The sequence below is a fragment of the Manacus candei genome, unplaced genomic scaffold (genome assembly GCF_025592945.1).
Source record: "Manacus candei isolate 608988 ecotype Guabito, Panama unplaced genomic scaffold, ASM2559294v1 h1tg000092l, whole genome shotgun sequence".
NCBI classification, from domain to species: Eukaryota; Metazoa; Chordata; class Aves; order Passeriformes; family Pipridae; genus Manacus; species Manacus candei.
The window spans coordinates 2,059,646-2,069,293 of record NW_026138140.1 but is presented as its reverse complement, the minus strand read 5'-3'; positions in this window follow the sequence as shown (position 1 = coordinate 2,069,293).

The window sequence follows — 9,648 nt, the reverse complement described above, 5'->3', positions numbered from 1 at the left end:
ACCAAGTGCCCTCAGCCACTCCTCATACAACTTCCCCTCAAGGCCCTTCACCATCCTTTGGACACTCTCTATGAGCTTAATATATTTCTCATATTGTGGTGCCAATATATGATGTGTCCAATTCCACAACAAAGATTAACAGAAGACAAAAGGAGGAGACTCTGGTGTGACCTTATTGAGACCTTTCAGTACCTGAAAGGAACCTATAAGAAAGCTGGAGAGGGATTTTGAACAAGGGCATGGAGTGATGAGACAAGGGGGAATGGCTTTACACTACTAGAAGAATATTGGGAAGACATTCTTGACTGTGAGGGTGATGACGCTGCCCAGAGAAGTTGTAGATGTCCCTGGAAGTGTTCAAGGCCACAGGGGATGGGGCTTTCAGCAACCTGATCTAGAGGAAGCTGTCATTGCCCATGGTAGGGGGGTTAAAACGAGATGTCTTTAAGGTCCCTTCCAACCCAAACCTTGGGTTTTAGAGTGGCCCCAGGGAGGCCTGGCTGTGAGTGCACTCTGCAGGTTTGTGAAGCTGCATCTCCCACATCCCAAGAAAGTATTGTAACCTTGTAGGCAGCAGCTAGATGGAGACCATCTCTGTGATGATTATGACAACCTTCATTCCATTGTTTTTTATTACAGACATTCTTTAACATTTTTTTGAAGTTAAAATTATTAGCTTTGACATTTCCAAAAGATTGTGTCACTTCATTTCTGCCAAAACTACTCGGAAGAATAAATTCCCAGAAAAAAAAAATCTCAATTTTCCTAGAATAGGATTTCTCAATTAATAGCAAATTTACTGACATATTTTCCCACTTCTTGTTGTCATCTCTTAACACAGATGAAAACCCAGTCCCTGAGCTTTGCTAAAGGCTTTTCTCTCCATTCAGGGAGACAGCTTTAACTTTTAAATATATGCAGCAGAAAATTATACTTAATTGTATTAATTCATCCACCTATGCTCTTCCAGCATAGCCTTGTGTCCATCTGCTCTGCCTCAGCTCCTGCCCCCTGTCCTGGAGCTGCTTCAGATGATGCAGTGCTCTCCCTGTTGTCAGGAGTGTAGGTTAGAGTGGGAGGTGAACTACACTCTCCCCTCCCCATTTTGCATTCTTTTGTCTCCACTGCAAAGCACACAAACAAAACCACAGGTGGAGGAATCACTGAAGGAAAGCGGGGTGGAAGGTCCCTGGGAAGAAGTCAGGTATTTGGGAAGAGAGGTGAAGGTGTTTTAGTACCTTCGACACCATATCTTACAATCAGACTGAAGCTGACAGGTAAGATCTGGTTTGAGGGAGAAGGGAAAAAAGCACAACCTTAATCCAAATCTTACTGATCCTTGGCCATCCAGCAAAATAAACCAGCACCTTGTGAGGGGGTGGGGTGCTGATATATTTGTACGCCTGGTGTCAGAAAAGACTAACATGGTATCATTCATCCCTACTTCATCAGGCATAGTAATTAAAAAAAAAAAAAAGAAAAAAAACCCTTTTTCCAAAAGTAAAAAGACAAGAGGCTCTAAATTTCTTTCTAAATTTTCCAAAGTCCTGAAAGCACAGCAAAAGACTATGCAAAATCTCACCAAAAATCAAAATCCAAAAAATCCCAACAACAAAAAAAAATCAACAGAAGCCCCACCCAAAAAACCTCCAACCAAAGTGGGAAAGAGGACTTTCCAAGTTGACGTGAAGATGTTCATGAACACAGAAAATCATAAGAGTCCATGCAGAGCCCGAATGTGAAGACCTTAAATCGAAAGCAACCAGTGGCATAAAGAAGCTCATGATGGGGATAACTAATGTGCTAAACACCAACATATGGTCAAATACACAATAAAGCAAAAATCCCTCCCTGAGCCAGTACCAAACTGTAAAGACAACTAATTATTAACATGCTTATGAAGTTAGTAAAGAACGGCTTAATTACAGATTTTTGTCAAATCTCTTGGGCGACATGTCTTTCAATTTTGTTGCTCAGTTGTGCAGTCATAACTTTAATTAATATTCTTTGGATGGCTCCTTGTTAAACAAGAAATTGAAACACCACAAGTAAGAGCAACTCTGAGTGATTCTATTAGCTGTGCAGCAATTATCCTAATAGGCATTGCTGCGCATGTATCAACGCTGTAAATCTTCCCAAAATTTGGGAAATGAAAGGAATTAAATAGACACTGTTTGTAGTCGCATCATCAGATGTGTGGCAGGCACTTGGATTTGGGAAGGCAGGAGAGGGATGAGAGCCTGGTTTGCATTCAGATCTTAGGGGGTTTTGTTGTTGTTTTTCTTAAAGTTTAGTTTGAAATGCAAAAGCAAAATACTACACAGGTGAGATTAGATCCTGCCAGTTTTTGTGGCCCCTCACAAGACTGATGTTGAGCTGGACTATCCCATCAAGAGTAAATACAATTAGGCCTATTTTTCAAAGCCATCACTCCTCTGTCACCATCATTTTTCTTCCGGCCTCGGATTAATGGTGCTGCAGGCAACAGGTGATGTACACTCACACACTCAGAGTCAGCAGTCAAAGCAGCATCAAAATCATGCTCTGTCTTCTAAAAACAATGACCCCCACACCCCAAAATCCTCTGCCCATCAGCAAAGGTCACTGTTATCAGCTTCATGAGAACTGACAACACATTGATTTTTCACTGTTAAAAAAAAAAAGGCCTCCACCAAAAAAAAAAAAATCAACACATGCAAACGATATTCTAATTTCAGTAGATTCCTTAATGCACTGGAAAAAACATTTTAAAGTTTACCACATGTAAGTAAAGTAAGTTTACCATACGTAAGTAGTAAACATACACATGATAAACATGTAAGTGGTATACATTTCATCCACGTGCTCTTTAAATTTTGAGTCCTGTGAGGATGACACTGAGGTTGTTCAAATTAGGGTGTAAGCAACCTAGTCAAATGTTTCATACAAAAGAAACAGTGACAATTTGGTAGCAGCAACATGGCATGTACAGACTGTCATAGCGTGTCACACTGTGCTTGTGTCCAGTTCAAAATAAGGCCTTTGAATATAATTTACTCATGCAAAAAAACGATCCCATACACAGTCAAATGCTAAGCCCATTACAGAAAACCTCAAAGAATGAAGATTCTGTAACAAGCAGCACCTCACAGAAAAAATAAAACCAGAATTTAAAAAAAAAATGCTTTGAGGTTTTATTTGCATGCTGCTATGATCGAAAAGGTTCAACCAAAAGGCAAAAATAGATTTTTTTTTAATATGTAAAATACATATTTATATAAGAAGAAATAATGCACAAACACTTTATTACACACAAAAATCCTTCCCTCTTCAAAATTCCAGGTTCTCCTCCCTCTCAACGACCTGGTTCTGCCCTGGCCATGTTTCCTTTCACCCACGAAGTTCACTCCACACCTTAGAGCACAGCAACCAGAGGGAGGCAGTGCAAGGAAAGGTTCCCTCGGGAAGGTCCCTTCCTCCATCTATTAGCACTGCAGTTAAGCCACCCGACTTCCTCCTGCTCCTGTCATTCTTAGAGCAGAAAAGAATTTTAAGAAGTTGGATATAAACCAGAACTTCACTGAAGGATAGGGATGAATCTGAAAAAGTTTTCTTAAGCAGGACTAATACTTTAACTTTTCTATTTTAACTGTATCTGCAATTCTATCACTTAGAGTTCTAGTGGGATTCCACGTTATCAATCTGCCTCTACACCCGAATTTCATACATCGAGGACTCTGCAGTAGTGTCTTAATCTGATTTTCAGGTTTTTCTTGCCTTTCTTATGCTGCTTTGTTTCTTCTCAGCTGCGACCTGGGCCAATTCTCCCCGTAGTGTTTAGATACTTAAATACTCATGGAAAGATTATGAAAAACACTTCGGCACTTAACTCACATTGACGAATGTCTACTTTCCTGAAACTATATTATCAGAATAAATAGGACATACAGGGGCTTCCAATAGAGTTTTTATTGCAGAAATGGTGGGCTCTTTATGTGTGCTGTAGACTGTGCTTGCTTTGTGCCACATGTATTTCCTGAGCCCTTGGCATTGGGCATGAATAGCTTTTTGTATCAGCCTCCAGTCAGTGCTTTTGGGTTACTAGTTTGTATACATCGTCTGAATTCCTTTCTGCATTAGTGATTCTTCTGAATAATAACAGATTTGCTATGTTAAAAAAAAAACTTCTGCTCACTCACGAAAAACAGAGCAGCTATTATAAAATTAATTGTTTCTCAAACCTGCTTTAATTAAGCAGAGTATTTGAGGAGAAAATCACATCAGAAAGACACAGGAAATCAAAGTAAGATTTCACCAAAAAACTAAGTGTCTTGGGAAAAATATAATAGCATTTATTCAAATCATTATGATGCAGGGGAGATAAAAACTATGACCCCAGCCAGCTGAACTGACGGTGTTCCGGAGGGATGCTCTCTGAAGGAAATAGAGAAGGTCTGTGCAGCTGTGGTTTACCTGAAGATAGTCAGACCTATAAATAGAAGATACTAAATAAAGATATACAGTTGAAATCAAGTTTTTTTGGTTTGGTTTTTTTTTGTTTGTTGTTTTTTTGTGTTTGGTTGGTTTTTTTAGGGCTCTCTGAGTGTTTATTTTGTGGGTTTTTTTTTGTTGTTGGTTTTCTTGTTTTTAAAGTATCACCTCATTTACAGAACAGTTACTGCTTGTTTAATTTGAAGTTTCCACTCTTCTACACAATGCACCCTCTAAAAGAAAACCTCAAGAACTATCCTTAAACTTTTATGCAAGTACACCTTGACAAAAAAAGGTTGAAACTACTGATGAATCTATGTGTCCAGTCACTACAAAGTGCATTATCACAAAAACTAAGACTGGAATAACCTTGCATAAAACTATCCCACAGTTCAAGATCAGACCTGACCACAAACCTGCACCCATTCAGCTTCTTCCCAGAGTCTGAGGGAACCGTATTCCAGGCAGCTTGGATGGCTGGCTAGAGAAAGGGTGTGAGCCAGCATTTTCTGCTCCTTGATACCATAGCTTAAAAGATGGCCCCCCTCCTGATACACCAAATGTACAAAAATACTCTACAAAAAATATAGACCACAGATACCATTACAAAAAATGAGGGTGAACAATAAAATTCACAGTGAGATGCAGCACAGTCTGTAAAAGGTAGTACCAAGTGTACTTGCATCCCAAAGTTCATCATGTTCCTTTTACGCAAGCGAAACAAACCCACCACCCACCAATCCTCTCCAAAACTAAATTTTTGCTTTAACTCTTGATCTGGTTTTTAAGCACACCACTTCTTCAGAGCCTGTTGGTGCTTTTCTGGCACTGGCCAGACAGGATTTCAGTCCCTACTTCTAAGCTGAGCACTGGAATTGGGGGCAGCTCCACTTCACGGTGTATGAGGGGAATTGGGGGCTCACTGCAAGGCAGATCAGAGGCTAAATCTTGGTCCTGCTTGGCTCTTTTAATTTTCTTCTTGTTTTTAAAAAAGTTCAAGGGCCAAGTCTCTTCTATGGTCCCTCATATTGAGCTGTGAGTGGGTAGAGCTAATGGTAAAAATGTCTTCAGGATCAACACTTCTTTCATTTATGAAGGAGAAGAAAAATAGTTAAAATGCAGAGTATTTTTAAAGTTTTGTTCCTAAACTTATACCTACATACCTGAGTAGAAATTAAATTATTTTGAAAAAGTTCTTGGAACATTCACTTACTCAAGGAAGGTACACCAGTGCCTTGAATATTAAATTCTGCTCCTCAAAAGACCATGCAGTGGATTTCTGCGCCTGGGGAATTTGAACCCTGTTACACTTCAGGCCTTAAAATGCTGCTCTATGCCTAACTGGAGACTAGGGAGCCTAAATCTAAACACCATTTGTTTCCAACATTTTGGTCTCAACTACAATTAATTTTTAAAATGTAACTAAATATGCACACCATGATTTCTAGGTATTACTATGAAGACAACCTCAGCAGAGGGTTGAATCACCATTTTGATGCAATTAACTCCAGACTCAAACTGAAGTACTCTAGCAGGCCGGTCTGAGGCATCTCTAAAACTCCTAGGCCTGTATCCTTCACCCCTAACAGGCAACAGAAAAAAAACCCCTAAACATTTCAGTTAAATCTCTGTAGTTTACAAGTGTGTAAATCCACAGCACAACTGCACAGAAACAAGCAGTGATTCCTTCCTCTAAAGTTTATTCCCTGAAAAGAGCATAAAAATATGAAAGTTTATGTATTTTAAAGTCTGGTAGGAATTCAGCAAAAATAAGCCATAATTATACTCTGCTCCTGTTCTGGCCTTCTGATTAAGAAAAAGCAGTACAGGCAACTTTCATGTGCCCAGTTGTATTTGCTCACATTCAGCATCAATGACCAGCTTTCCAGATACCAACAGATTTTCTGTAAACAGGGGTTTAGAACAGATATCTATACTTCACCTGTAAGTGTTGGTCTTCGGAATTTTAGTGGCACTAAAAAAAAAATCCTCTAGCACTTTATATAGCTAGTTACTAGCTAGTTACAGCTAGTCCAAGAACAACTCAACTCCCTTGCAATGTCTACAACTAAATTCAATAAAGCATTGAGATGCCCTATATGAGCCTCTTTTGCTTTCCCCAAATCAAAAGCATTTTATTTCATACTTAAAATACACTTGGTTGATTCTAGAAGTAATACTAAGCCTGGTTCTACTTTGTGTTATACCTGTTAAATATTTTCAGCAGACTGGATTTCCACATCCTCTCCTGAAGTGCAATCAAACCATCTGGGTACCCTGTGCAAGCCCCACAGAAACACACTAAACCCAGGACCTCACACAGCATTTAATAAAATCTTATTAGGATTGGCCTTTGTCAAAATTGATGTGACACACATTTTTTTATTATTTCACTGCAGATATACCTTACCAGAAAAGGCTTGGCAATGATGACAGATCCTGTGAGAATTTTCAAGAGCATATCCCAGTGATTACTACAATGGCTGATTTTATAACTACGAGAAAATTTCTCTGTTTTAACAACCCTGTGTTTTATGTTCTGAACTGTACAGGATTTTATTTCTATTCCATTTTACTGTAGTACACTAAAACATCATGTGTGTGCGCAGCACATCATACAACTACACCCTTCAACTAAACTCTTTTTAAAAAGTTGAAGCCAACATAGACGGTCCCTTTCAAATAAAACATGGACATTTTCTTCTAAAGACCATCTAGAAAGAAAACCACTGGCATAAGAACAGTCTAGCTCTGTTTATCTAATGGCGAGATGGCACAACCTTTCACCTGGTCATGCATCCAATGCCTACTATCCTTCCACTTCTGATACTGAAACTTAACACCAAGGATGCCAAACCATAAACATATACTGGGAAACTTACCATGACAAAGACATTGTTCATAACCATCTCAAGCACCTTTTCTTTTTGTCCCACCTTGAGGTTCAGTTCTCAACCTGACAAGGTACAAACTGCTTGTTCAGTTAAGGCAAAAAGCCAAAAACCTCATTGCTTGGTATTTGGTTCATCTACACCTGATCAACACAATGTTTCTGTGGAACATTTATTACACTAATTGCTGGACAAGCATCTGTTATTTGTGGTCATGGACCACATTAGCATTCCCAAGTAATAAGACAAACAACAAGAAATGAACCTTAAAGAAGCAGCTTGGTGCAATGCACAGCTACCAAGAGCAGACACAGGAAATATGGAGGATAATCTCCAAATTTAAGTTCATCTCCTAAGAGCTACAGGTATGAACATTTAAACAGATCAAGTGACATTACTGATGTCTAAATTGTATGGCAATACCATTTGTGTATTGTATGGTTTTTGCCTTGAGCAAATAAACATCCTCTATAGTTAAGGATGGAATGGAAGCTCTGTCCAGGGCTGCTAAATTTCCAAAACACTTTTGCAGGACTAATATATATATATATCTATAAATTCACTGCTGCAGGCAGTAATAGCTAAGCTTAAATGTCACTGTGATAAAAGTCTTGCTTAGCTCATAGTGCACTGTGAAAGATGTAGAGCTGCCCATTGCTCCAATGACTCCCTACATGGACCAAGGAATTCTAAATTACTTAATTAAAACAGCCATGTTGTAATCTGTCTGTACGCCCTAAGTGTGGCACTATGTCACAACAGTCATACATGAGTGGATTGTTAATATTAACATAAATACAAGTCTCGGTAAAGTAAAAAAAGACTAATGATCACATTTGTATGTTTTTCATGTCACATTACAAATGTTTAGCAGAACAGAGCAGCTGTGTTTGCACCTGCACTTCATGAGGTGACAGTGATTACGTCACAGTGTGTAAAAGTGTGGCTGTTGGTACTTACCAGACAACACAGTGTTCAGATGATACCATGGAGCAATACCAAATCACCTCAAGAGTCAGTCTGAGTGCACAAGGCACTAAGTTTTTCTATTGATTTCTGTGAGCAAGATGTTTTGTATTTGTAAAAGACCTATTACATACATATATTTGCAGTTTATAATGAACCTGGTTTATGAAGGTTATACAGCAATGAAAACTATATCCACAACTGGTACCAGGTTGTTTTAGAGAAAGAAGAAAGAACTTACCTGTCTAGAAATAGAACACTTGACAAACAACATTCACAAAATCACTTCTGCACCAGTATCTACTGGAGTTTCCACCAGCATCCCTCCAACTAGTGTGTCCTCACAAAGCTAGTAAGAGAAAGTGGCACAAAGGCTAATATCAGTCCAGCTCACTTTCTACTGCCTACAGTTTTATGATTCACATTTTCAATTTAATATTCACATCCTCAGACCATCAAAGAGCTCAGACACATCTGCAGCATGAAGCCCCTCTAGCTTTACAGGTGAAAATGAGTCATATCATCAAAAGTTACATACTCTGGAAGACATGTAAGTAGGGAAAATGTATTAGGAATAAGGGGGAGAAAACTGCTAAGAAATCTAATTAAAGAGAAATTTTGGACTGTTATTCAAAAAGCATTATACTGTCTGTACAGTGTGAAAACTCCTGTTTTCCTTAGCAGAAGAAAGGGAAAAAGCCTAGAAATTAAAAGTGGATTCTCAGTCATAATAACATCAACATTGTGAATGTTGCCAAATATTAAATGAAGAAAGAATAGGTGTAATCTGTAAACCAAGGACTGATATCAGCAAACTTAAAGCAAACCCACCTTCTATCACTAGCTCAGCAAGAGAGGTCAGCCTAGGAAACTGATTCTTTCAGGCTTTTATACCTCAGTCTCAGAGATTCTCACAACATCTGAAAACACAGCATTGATATTTAAATATCGGTATCGTAAAAACCCAAAGAGTTTTAAAAATAAAACATAGTCATGTAGTTGCTCAGTGTTTCAAGGACAGACAAGTTAGGATTAGGTAAAAAATTCCAAACCTTCTCCCTCAAATTCTCCCGCCTCTTGAGAGGCCAAAGAAACATAAGTTTGAAATATTCCAAGATCACCTCGCTCCTCAGGTGCAGGCATGAGTGTAGGAGTCCACAGTGTGAGTTCTTCTCCCCAGGGGCAAGCACCAAAACAATTGTGTAGGATAAACAGCAAAGTGATACTTCAACCACATTTGTGAAGAATTATGGGCATCTCACCGGTCAAGATGCACAGCTGCCATTGCTGTGGTAAAAGGCCTCAAGCCAATGCCCTCAAA